Here is a 13,213-nt window from a genome sequence, read left to right as displayed (position 1 = left end):
ATACTCCTTTTCCTATTTGGAACCAGTCTGTTGTTCCATGTCCAGTTCTAACTGTTGCTTCCTGACCTGCATACAGGTTTCTCAAGAGGCAGGTCAGGCAGTCTGGTATTCCCATCTCTTTCAGAATTTTCCATAGTTTACTGTGATCCATGGAGAAGGAAATGGCAACCCACTCCACTCTTCTTGCCTAGAGAATCCTATGGACAGGGGAGCCTGGTGGGCTGCCGTCTATGGGGTTGCACAGAGTCGGACACAACTGAAGCAACTTAGCATGCATGCATGCATTGGAGAGGGAAATGGCAACCCACTCCAGTACAGTCAAAGGCTATGGCATAGTCAATAAAGCAAAAATAGATGCTTTTCTGGAACTCTCTTGCTTTTTCAATGATCCAGCGGATGTTGGCCATTTGATCTCTGGTTCCTCTGCCTTTTCTAAAACCAGCTTGAACATCTGAAAGTTCACAGTTCACGTATTAGTGAAGCCTAGCTTGGAGAATTTTGAGCATTACTTTACTAGAGTGTGAGATGAGTTCAATTGTGCGGTAGTTTGAACATTCTTTGGCATATCCTTTCTTTGGGATTGGAATGAAAACTGACCTTTTCCAGTCCTGTGGCCACTGCTGAGTTTTCCAAATTTGCTGGCATATTGAGTGCAGCACTTTCACAGCATTATCTTTCAGGATTTGAAATAGCTCAACTGGAATTTCATCACCTCCACTAGCTTTGTTTGTAGTGATGGTCCCTAAGGCCCACTTGACTTCACATTCCAGGATGTCTGGCTCTAGGTGAGTGATCATACCATCATGATTATCTGGGTCATGAAGCTCTTTTTTGTACAGTTCTTCTGTGTATTCTTGCCACCTCTTCTTCTGCTTCTGTTAGGTCCAGACCATTTCTGTCCTTTATCGAGCCCATATTTGCATGAAATGTTCCCTTGGTATCTTTAACTTTCTTGAAGAGATCTCTAGTCTTTTTCATTCTATTGTTTTCCTCTGTTTCTTTGCATTGATAGCTGAGGAAGGCTTTCTTATCTCTCCTTGCTCTTCTTTGAAACTCTGCATTCAAATGGGTATATCTTTCCTTTTCTCCTTTGCTTTGTGCTTCTGTTCTTTTCTCAGCTATTTGTAAGGCCTCATTAGACAGCCATTTTGCTTTTTTGCATTTCTTTTCCTTGGGGATGGTCTTGATCCCTGTCTCCTGTACAATGTCACGAACCTCAGTCCATAGTTCATCAGGCACTCTATCTATCAGATCTAGTCCCTTCAATCTATTTGTCACTTCCACTGTATAATCATAAGGGGTTTGATTTAGATCATACCTGAATGGTCTAGTGGTTTTCCCCACTTTCTTCAATTTAGGTCTGAATTTGGCAATAAGGAGTTCATGATCTGTGCCATAGTCCACTCTCGGTCTTGTTTTTGCTGACTGTATAGAGCTTCTCCATCTTTGGCTGCAAAGCATATAATCAATCTGAGTTTGGTGTTAGCCATCTATAGACTCACTGAAATCTGGATATCTAGGAATGTCAGAGATTATCCAATGAATCCTCCTTTTTTTATAGATTAAAAAAGTAGAGGCTTTGGAACCAAATAGATGTGGTTTAAATCCCAATTTCATTGCTTACAAGCCACATGGTCTTGAAAAGTCATTTAACTTCTTTAGGCCCATTTTTTTCCCCTCACAGATTGATAATTAATACAATCATAATAAGGACTAAGTGGTGAGAAAAATTCTTAAGTCAGATTAGCGGTCAAAACATGGTGGGTATAGACACGGGAGACACGGGAGACACTCCCTGTACCCCCTGATTCAATCTACAACTAAGACATGCATAACTCAGCGAAGACATTCATAACTCAGCCAAGGTGTTCCGACACAGCAGGATGCCAGAGAGATCCTTACATGTGTATATCTGAAGTTAGGGGGCTGGAGCACATGGAAGAGGCAGAACTGGGGAATAGGAGGCAGTGCCAGTGATCCTGGCCCCCAGTCATGGAAACTGAGCCTACAGCCCCAGGAAACTCGCAGCAGCAGAAGAGTAGGCCCAGATGACTTTAGCCTCCTGGCCACAACAGCACCCATGGCACAGGGAACTGGGCAGCAGTGGTGGCAGGGTCTATGACCCTGGTTCTTCCAGCTGCTGTGGCACCTGAGACTCTAGCATCCCTTCCCAGGGCAGCAGGCTTGTGATCCCAACCACCCTAGATACACAGCAGACACCCCTGACCCTTGTTCCCTCCCCACCAACCTCCCCCTTCTGCAGTGTCAGTGCCCACAACCCAAGTGACCTTAGGCATGGTGGAGGTGCCTGCCAACCTGGTGCCTTCAGAGGCAGCAGCAGGGTCAGCAGCAGCACTAGCAACAGCAGCAGCAGCAGCAACAAGGCACTAGCAGTCCTGGAAGCACAAGTCCTTGCAACTTCTGGCAGAGGTGATGGAGAGTGGAACGTGTTGATTCTCAGATACAGCCAGAGGCAACTCAGGGAAGAGAAACCAGAGCTTGTGCTATAGAACCACCAACTTAAAAAAAGAGAAAGTCCTATAATTATCAACCTGTTAATTTTCAGAATTAAATTAAACAGTGATTCACCTAAATAAGAAATGTGTTCCCTACTTCAAATGTGCTGTCAGAGAAACAACTCACCAAGCACCATGAAAAATCACTGTAACACAGTGTTGCGAAAAGAAACCAACAATTCTCCTGAAACCAAACTTCATCACGAAGCGTTGTGATCTAACAGAGAATTCAAAATAGCTGTTGTGAAGAAACTCAATGAGCTAAAAGAAAACAAGAAAACTCAGAAAGGTAGTTCACTGAGTTCAGGAGTAAAATGAATGAACAGAATGAATATGTCACCAAAGAGGTAGAAATGCTAAAAAAACAAAAAAACAAACCTGGAAGTTCTGGAGCTGAAGAACTCAGTACAGTAAGTCCCCTACATGTGAACCTTCAAGTTGCAACCTTTCAAAGATGCAAACCTGTTCGTATGTTCAATTACATAAGTTAGGGCATGTGTTTGGCTTGCATTGTCACATGTGTGCATGTTCCACAAGTGGTTGTGCTTTTGTGTGCTTTACTGTACAGGACTATAGAAGGTACAATAGTATGGTATCTTTGTTTCAAGCCCAGGATGTCCACAAGCAAGTGTAAAAGCAGTGGTATATAGCCGATTGTGTAAATTCGGTATCTAGGCTAAGTCTGTTGGACTTATCAACAGATTTGACTTAAAAATGGAACTCATTTGTATGTAGAGGGCTTACTGTAAATGAGATGAAGAATGCATTGGAAATAGAGCAAATGATATGGAAGATAGAAGTAGCCAGAAATAATCTAGAAGCAGAACCTGCCTCCGCCTTTCTGCTCTCCCCGGTGACCCCTTCACCCCCGCGCTCAGTCCTGTCAGGACTCAGTGCTCCCACATCCCGTCAGGCCCCTCTGTGGCCTCCGGGTTGGTTCGAGGGTGTCCGTCCTTTTTGGCTGCACTTTCATTGCCTTTGGTCCTGGGCTTGCCCTCTGCATTGCTCCATCATCACTGAGTCTTTGAGCATCATCTTCCTCACCGTCAGAGCTTTCTTCGGCTTGTGTCTCTGTGGCTTTCCTCCCTAGTTTGGTTCATGGCAGCAACCATTACTGACAACTAAGATGGACCAATACAGAAATATCTGCTGGTCTTAGGAGTGTTAGTCTCAGTCCTTATCCAAGAAATGTTCTGGTTTGCATATTATGAACTTAAAAGAGCCGGTGAAGGTTTGAAGAGTATAAACCCAGATGAAACAGCACCCTTGGTGGATCGCTGGCTTATGTTTCTGGCTTGGGTGTTGGAATCACGAGTGGAATATTTTCCTTTGTAAATACCCTGACTCTTTGGGGCCAGGCACAGTGGGCATTCATGGAGCCCCTCCCCAGTTCTTCCTAAATTCAGCCTTTAGGATACTGGTTGTCACCTTGCTGCACGTGTTCTGGGGCACTGTGTCTTTTGATGGCTTTGAGGAGAAAACATGGTATGACTGTCTTGTAGCTCTTTCCTCTGCTGGTGTCAGCCTGGACCATCACAAATCTCCATTACGATTGAATCTGAAGTCAGCATACATAATTATGATTCTTATGGGCATCCGGGCATTCTTTGTTTTTGGAGGCAGCTGGCAAAGCCTGACACTCTGCCTCCTTTGACAAGACAAGGACTTGCTCCTCTTCAATTAGCACTCAGATAATCTGTGAGAACCAGCACTTACCGAACAGTAAACTACCTTTTTCTAAAAGTCCCCTTTTCTTGTGGAATTTGGAAAAAACAAAGCTATCTAGATACAAATGGCTTTCATACAATGGCTTTCTGAAAGGGATGTATCAGTAGTGTAGAGCCTGGCTGCACATTAGAATCATCTGGGGAAACAGAGAATATACTGATTTTTGGGCTCCACCCTCCAGATTTAATTGATATAGGCATTTGATAATTTTGTAAAGCTACCTAGATGACTCTGAGGTTCAACTAGGTTGATAACCATCGATGTCCAAATAGGAACTTCCTAAGAACATCATAACTGAGTAAGAATCAATGTTTAGCTATCTCCTAACTCAGCTTGTACGAAGCAAGTATGTATCTGAATGTCAAATCCTGGTTAGCCTTTGTCTTTTTTAAGTTCTGAAGCAGCAAAAGGCTAAAGCGCTGTCATGTCTTCACATGTTTCACTAGTATCCTGTTTTATGAGGATATGGTAGGGTATGCTTCTAACTACAGTGATAAATTGCACTGACTTACTATGATCATTTAGCCAAAGTAAGCTATTGATTAATTAATTGGATTATTTTTCTGTAGTTTTTCCATTTTGAGGGTAGATTCCATCTCTTTAACTAAAATCCAATTATTTTCTAACTTCCTGGGAAGATATTATAAAAACAAGAACTTTTGTGCCACTTCTGCGAGTCTTTCTTGGGCTTACGTCTTTTCATGGGCTTCACCCCAGTGCAGTGTTTACCAGCCGAATGCTAGCTGCTGGACTAGTTGCAGTAGAGCGCATAGTTCTGCCTCTAAGCAGTTCTACAGATTTCTGAGTGATGTATCCTGAGGCAGATTTCACTGGACTGGTGCCAGTTTACTGAAAGCAGGAAGAAAACAAGCCAATAGGGTGGTGTTAGTATTGCTGCTGTAATACGAACTAGCACTCTCTCCCAACGGTATAGTGGAAAATCGACAATATGTCTTAAACTGCCAAGTTCATGCTTTTACATATTCCATCTAATTTTAGATCTAGTATACGTCTCTGGGCTGTGGTAGCAAATATAGCATTCCCTTCATAGGAATATCTAAGATGTTTGTTCAACTTCCAAACGATTCCTTTGGTTTCCTTTATATAAAGAGTAATTGTGCCTTTACTAACTAGAAGTTGTTCCCAGTTGATGGTTTTTAGGGAACTGATGGTGTGAAATGGAAATTCCCTACACATTAAAGTGAGAACTTCTGTGAATCCTCTGTGTGCAGTAGAGCATCCAAAGGACATAAAAGCAGTTCAGAGAGCTTAGCAGTGACATGTGGGGTGGAAAAATTTGACAGTACTGTGATGAGGAAGAATAATGGACAGGTTTAAAATGGAAACACAGCCAGTATTTTGGGCTAGTCATACATCTTTCCAGGGACCAGCACCTTACGCACGAACTAGAGCTTTATCAATGAAATCTCACTTTTAAATTATTATAATTTTTCAATCTAGGTATTCAGGAAGAGTAGGTTTTTTAGCAAGGCTGTGAACAATCCCGTAAGCAAGTATAGTTATTCCTCTAAAGTTTACTTCAGCACTAATACCAATGTCTCCGGGCTTCTGTGATAGCTCAGTGGTAAGGGAACTGCCTGCTAATACAGGAGACAGGGGTTCGATCCCTTGTCCAGGAAGATCCCACATGCCGCGGGGCAACTAAGTTCAAGTGCCGCAACTACTGAGCCTGTGCACTAGAGCCCTCTATCCACAACGACTGAAACCTGAGTGCCCTCAAGCCTGTGCTCCACAAGTGAAACCGCTGCAATGAGAAGCCCGAGCACCACAGCCAGAGAAAGCCCACATGCAGCACTGAAGACCTAGCGCAGCCAAAAACAAGAATAAAAATAAATTATAAAAAAATACCAGTGTTTCCACTGGGGGTTGCAACTGTCCACCTTTATGCAAGATTTTCTTTAGACTAGGTGAGTGATAGAAGCGGAGAAGGCAATGGCACCCCACTCCAGTACTCTTGCCTGGAAAATCCCACGGACGAAGGAGCCTGGTGGGCTGCAGTCCATGGGGTCTCTGAGGGTCGGACACGACTGAGGGACTGAACTGAACTGAACTGAAGTGTAGAAATAGCTGAGAATATTAATATTGCTCATACTTGAGCTCTGAGGATGTCCTCTGTGTATTAATAGTTTAATATTAAGTAAAGAATCTGGGATATTGTGAAATTTCATATGTGAAAACATCTCAAGTGAGAAGAAAGAAATTTTTTTTTATGATGACTGTTATCCTAGTTCAGGAAATTATTTAATACTCCCTGATTATCTGTGAATTTGAGAGCATTGTCCTAGTCAGCTTAGGAATTATTGTTGCGAATAGCCATGCTTTGCCTGGTGCCAAGGAAGCCCAGAGAGGGAGTAGTTTTCCTCTCTTGCTGTGTATATATTGAGATATGCTCTTTCCCCCCTTTTTTGCATTTGTTATCTATTATGAGCTTTATGCTAGCGAACTCCGGGAGTTGGTGATGGACAGGGAGGCCTGGTGTGCTGCGATTCATGGGGTCACAAAGAGTCGGACACAACTGAGCGACTGAACTGAACTGAACTGAATTGATGAGCTTTATGAGCCCTGATTGTATTTGGAGAAGAGGTGGTGGTGTTAATCTGGTTTTCTTCCACACAAGGCTTTCTCTCTCAATTTGGAGGGAAGTGTGGCTCGAGTTAAAAGTTGACCTTGGAATGCAAATGTTGTTGCCACACGTCGCTATGTTGCCATGTGAATAATAGAGATTGATTCTGGCTCTCTAATAAATTTGTATTCATTTTGTATTCATTTGGATAAGTAGTTGTAACTGAAGAAGCGTTGTTACCCTTGATCCTGGCTTGCCTGACTGGCAGTATACTAGGAGCAGCCTCTTTTAGAGCATCTTGGTGAAAACATGGCTGAAAGGAATAAATGGTATCTGCCGACTGTAGAGAAAATGGCTTTTGTTCGCAGTGTTAATATTTTTTGCTTAAGCACATTTCAATGTTGGCTGAGAGTGGCAGATGTACATCAAAAATGCTGGGTGTTTTTATCCGTAGAGTTGGTGTGGACGGACAGCGGTGACAGAAGTTTCCTCCTCCCTGCTACTCTTCCCTCTCACCTCTCACCTCAAACTAGCCCCATGATGGGGTCGGCAGTCGGAGTGGGCCTGCTCAAACCAGCCCCATGATGGGGTCGGCAGTCGGAGTGGGCCTGCTCAAACTAGCCCCATGATGGGATCGGCAGTCGGAGTGGGCCTGCTCAAACTAGCCCCATGATGGGATCGGCAGTCGGAGTGGGCCTGCTCAAACTAGCCCCATGATGGGATCGGCAGTCGGAGTGGGCCTGCTCAAACTAGCCCCATGATGGGATCGGCAGTCGGAGTGGGCCTGAGGGCCCCAGGAAAGCCAAGGCGGCAGCCTGTCTGGGGCATCTGTACCTGCCTCCTGAGTAGAGCTTCTTGCGAGTGCTGGCTCTCTGTTGGCTAAGATTTTCCTGGGCCCTACCATTCCAAACTGCAGGTGGATAAAGTCGATGTCACAAGAAAACACTTTTAATGTTCTTTGGTTGGAACGCTTTGTTTATGATTGAAATGTTTATGTTTCTCATCTAATGAAAAGCATTACTTTATTGCATTACACTTTAGTGTTCATTTTATTTTTTTAAATTATTTATTTATTCTTGATGGTGCTGGGTCTTGAGTGGTAAGTGATGGCTTTGTGGCGCTGGACTGGTAGAGAGGAGATACCCCACGTCCAAGGTAAGAGAAACTCCAGTAAGACAGTAGGTGCTGAGAGAGGGCATCAGAGGGCAAGCAGACTGGTACCACAATCACAGAAAACTAACCAATCCGATCACATGGACCACAGCCTTGTCTAACTCAGTGAAACTAAGCCATGCCATGTAGGGCCACCCAAGACGGATGGGTCATGATGGAGAGTTCTGACAAAATGTGGTCCACTGGAGAAGGGAATGGCAGACCACTTCGGTATTCTTGCCTTGAGAACCCCATGAACAGTATGAAAAGGCAGAAAGTTAGAGTTCCAACATCTGCTGGATTATCAAAAAAGCAAGAGAGTTCCTGAAAAACATCTATTTCTGTTTTATTGACTATGCCAAAGTCTTTGACTGTGTGGATCACAATAAACTGGGAAATTCTGAGATGGGAATACCAGACCACCTGACCTGCCTCTTGAGAAATCTGTATGGAGATCAGGAAGCAACAGTTAGAACTGGACATGGAACAACAGACTGGTTCCAAATAGGAAAAGGAGTACATCAAGGCTGTACATTGTCACCCTGCTTATTTAACTTCTATGCAGAGTACATCATGAGAAATGTTGGGCTGGAGGAAGCACAAGCTGGAATCAATGTTCCCTGGAGAAATATCAATAACCTCAGATATGCAGAAGACACCACCCTTATGGCAGAAAGTCAAGAAGAACTAAAAAGCTTCTTGATGAAAATGAAAGAGGAGAGTGAAAAAGTTTGCTTAAAGCTCAACATTCAGAAAACTAAGATCATGGCATCCGGTCCCATCACTTCATGCCAAATACATGGGGAAACAGTGGAAAGAGTGGCTGACTATTTTTTAGGGCTCCAAAATCACTGCAGATGGTGATTGCAGCCATGAAATTAAAAGACCCTTACTTCTTGGAAGGAAAGTTATGACCTATCTAGATAGCATATTAAAAAGCAGAGACATTACTTGGCCAACAAAGGTTCATCTAGTCAAGGCTATGGTTTTTCCAGTAGTCATGTATGGATGTGAGAGTTGAATGCTGAAGAATTGATGCTTTTGAAATGTGGTGTTGGAGAAGACTCTTGCAAGTCCCTCAGACTGCAAGGAGATCAGTCCTGGGTGATCATTGGAAAGACTGATGTTGAGGCTGAAACTCCAATACTTTGGCCACCTGATGTGAAGAGCTGACTCATTTGAAAAGACCCTGATGCTGGGAGGGATTGGGGGCAGGAGGAGAAGGGGACAACAGAGGATGAGATGGTTGGATGGCATCACCAACACAATGGACATGAGTTTGGGTAAACTCTGGGAGTTGGTGAAGGACAAGGAGGCCTGGCGTGCTGCATTCCATGGGGTCGCAAAGAGTCAGACATGACTGAGCGACTGAACGGAACTGAACTGTGCTGGGTCTCTGTGGCTGTGAGTGGGCTTTCTCTCGCTGCAGTGAGCAGGGGCTGCTCTTTAGTGTAGTGTGCATGCTCCTCCTGTGGAGCACAGGCTCCTGGGGCACGGGCTTCAGGAGCTGCGGTGCGCAGTCTCTAGACCTTGGGCTCAGTAGCTGTGGTGCATGGGCTTAGCTGCCCTGTGGCAGGTGGAATCCTTTCAGACCAGGGAGCAAATCAGTGTCCGCTTCATTGGCAGCTGGATTCTTATTCAGTGCCACCAAGGAAGTACACAGTTTAGTGTTTTAGATGGATAGGTACTGTCTCTATGTACAACAGATACTTCCACTTGGCAATACACTCACACATAAAAAGATAATTTGAAACAACAAAAGCATAAAAGTCATAAGCAAAAGAATGAAATTATACCACTGTGTTACATCATACACAAAAAGTAATGCAAGATGAATTAAAGACTTAAATATAAGTCCCGAAACCATAAAACTCCTAGAAGAAAACATAGGCAGTGTACTCTTTGTCATCAGTTTTAGCAGCATCTTTTTGGATGTGTCTCCTCAGGCAAGGGAAACACCAGCAAAAATAAACACATGGGACTACATCAAAATAAAAAGTTTCTGTACACCAAAGGGAACCATCAACAATTTGAAAGATAACCTATCTTATCCAAGAAAGGGTTAATGTCCAAAATAAAGAAGTCATACAACTGAACAATGTAAGAACAAACAACCGATTACAAATTAAGCAGAGGTTTCAAATAGACATTTTTCCAAGGAAGGTATATAAGCGGCCAACAGCACATGAAAATATGCTTAACATCACTAACTGTTATGGACATGCCAATCAAAACCACAATGAGATGTTGTAACACGCATGTTAGAGTGGCTGTTATTAAAAAGACAAGAAATAGCAAGTGTTGGATGGGATGCAGAGAAAAGGGAGCCTTGTGCACGAGCAGTGGGAATGTAAATTGATGCAACCATTGTGGAAAACAGGAGGGAGGTTCCTCAAAAATTACAAATAGAACTGCCATTTCGCTGTTGGGCATTGCAGTGAGATGGCAGTTCTATTTCAGTTATCTCCTCATGCGTGCCCTCCTATTTGTGAAAGCTGGAAAAACTAAAGTTAAATACTCATTAGGTGCAGTTGGCTTGCTCTGACACCATTTACAGGGTTGGAAATCCCAGTTTCACATTAGAGCTCTGAGCCAGAATCAAGACTATTTCTGGCAGTGTTTTAACATGGGATGTTTTAACATTTAAAATGTTTTCACAGTAACTACCATCAGGAGTACCATATTATGGTTATCCTGTGGCCAGTTAATTGTTTCAAAAGACACTTTCTTCAGGGAATAAGCATTACACTGAGGGATGCATTATCACAACAACAAAAATCATGTTTAGCATCTCTTTTGTTTTGACTGTGAAAATTTTAGAACATTAAGCACAGTTTTCCCATTCTCAAATTTTTCCAGACAATGAGATATCTGTGGATTTGGGAATAGGCAGAGAATTTGACTGACGTCTTGAACTAATAAAATGAGATGGGAGAAGGGGGACGAAGGTGCCTGTCCCATTTTTGTAACGTGATGCCACTTACCTAAAGAAGGGCAAAAGTAAAAGTATACCCAATACAACTTAATTTGCACATTAGCTTTCTTCTGAAGAATTTTAAATGGCTTCATAATTAATTTCTTATCACCCCATATTTCTTTGAAATATAGCTATCTATTCCTTTACCTTTTCAGCCAGTAAACATTTTTCAATGCCCATGTTATGTTGAGTCACTAGGCTTCTATGAATTCCTTCTAGAGTATTTTTTAATTTAAATGATTATGTTATCATATGTGAAACGAATCGCCAGTCCAGGTTCGATGCATGATACAGGATGCTCGGGGCTGGTGCACTGGGATGACCCAGAGGGATGGAATGGGGAAGGAGGTGGGAGGGGGGTTCAGGATGGGGAACACATGTATACCAATGGCGGATTCATGTCAATGTATGGCAAAACCAATACAGTATTGTAAAGTAATTAGCCTCCAATTAAAATAAATAAATTTAAAAAATATAAAGCAAATGATTATGTTGTCATTGTTGGTTTATTCCTTATATCTTCTAGGCCGTTGTTAAATGTGTAAAATATTCCTTACATTTTCTCTATTCTATTTCCAATATTTTGAAACTTCTTTACTGTCATTACTCTAAATTCTTTCTCAGATGGGTTGCCTGGAAGGACAGGATGGCGGGAGGGAGGCTAGGGAGGAAGCAGAGTTAGGTATAATTATGGCTGATTCCCTGTTGTTGTATGACAGAAACCAACACAACATTGTAAAAATTTAAAAAAAAAAGAGTTGCTATGCTAGATGCTGTTGACATAAGTGTGAAAATCCATCATCCTTGACTACGGGCCTGTAAAACTGCCATCTAGTGGAAGAAAGCTGTGAAAAGGCAGGTGATTATGCAAAGTGCAGTGTATGTAATATGTTAAGGATAAGGATACTAATTTGCACAACACATTATTGAATTATTTAAACTCATCTCTAGGCATGGGGACACAAGTGTGTAAAGAGTGGGAAAGGGGTTCTTGTGGATGGGACTCCTTTTCTGAGTGCTGCAGGGTACACAAAGTTAGCTGTGCAAGGGAGTGGTGTGGCTGTGGGAGGCCGTAGCCCATCTGTGCAGGAGCTGGCAGAGACAGCCTGAACATGGGGAAGGTGGGCGAGATCTCAGTGGTGTTCAGTGGGGCGTGAGCTCTGCACAGTGAGGAGCTGCTGGAGGTTAAGCTTGGAAGGAGAAGCCAAGGATGGTGGCCAGGGACCAGCTCACAGGAGGCTTCGGATGCCACACGCGACTATAGATTGCAGCCAATAGCAGGCAGCAATTTCACTTCTTTGGAATGTGTAGAGAGTTTTTTACAAACATAAATTTATTCAATAGAAGTGACTGATAATTTTTCTGAGATTACATTTCGTGTGTGTGTGTGTGTAGTTTTAAATTACCTTTTCCTTCATGTAAGGATTTTCACAGAAGATTAGTTTAAATTGTCTTTCCTTAGCAAAATGTAAATTTGACATCTTGTGTAAGTTTCTAATATTAAAAAAGTTGTCCTGTAAATTCAAGAGTCTGAGGAGGACTACTTCTGTAGATGAGGGGGCCATTGAAAGGATTTAACCATAGGATACCATAGCTGGATTGACATTTTAACTGATTTCTTCATTTGTGTGGAAAGTGAATTTGTGGAGGACTAGACCAGAGGTGGGAGGACCATTTAGGAGGTTAATGCTCTAATTAACCTGAATTAGAGAGAAAGATAATAAAGACCGAAAGCTGGGGCAGCAGGGATGGTTGGGAGTAAGAATCATTTTGAAATGTTTTTATAAGATAAAATCAGCAGGACTTGGTGACTGGATGCAGCAAGGAGAGAGAGACTGAATATCAGCATTCTCATCTGTACTACATCTGGGTGGTAGAATGAATTTCCTCACTGGCTGCTCAGGCAAATGCAGTTTTTGCTCCCTTTAATCTTGGTCCAGGACAACTGATAGAGAGATGAAGGAAGACGGCAAAGTTACCTTTGTGTAAGACCAGTTGCTTTCCAAGTCACACCATTTTGGAAAGAACCTCTACACGCAGGAGCAGCTTTTTGCATTGGGTGTGACTATACATTCTCTGTGAGAGGCCTGGTGCAGAATGAGGGGGTGTAGCATGGGTGTTGAAGGGTCAGGCAAACAGGAAGGAGGTTTGGGAGTCCAGCAATGATCCAAGACACATTTGTGCTGTCATTCATACATGTGATGTTTGCCCTGGTTCTTTGCACAACCGTGTAAGTGTTAACGTCTTTTCCCTTTA

General features: G+C 42.9%; 1 pseudogene; it reads left to right on the top strand.

Moving 5' to 3' along the window:
* Positions 1-2,830: 2,830 nt before the first annotated feature.
* LOC138078647 (gamma-secretase subunit APH-1B pseudogene) lies at positions 2,831-4,200 on the top strand (annotated as a pseudogene).
* The last annotated feature ends 9,013 nt before the right edge of the window (positions 4,201-13,213 follow it).

Source organism: Capricornis sumatraensis, chromosome 4 (assembly GCF_032405125.1).
Source record: "Capricornis sumatraensis isolate serow.1 chromosome 4, serow.2, whole genome shotgun sequence".
In the NCBI taxonomy this organism is placed as follows: Eukaryota; Metazoa; Chordata; class Mammalia; order Artiodactyla; family Bovidae; genus Capricornis; species Capricornis sumatraensis.
The sequence above is the reverse complement of the archived record's forward strand: the minus strand, read 5'-3'. Positions and strand labels throughout refer to the sequence as shown.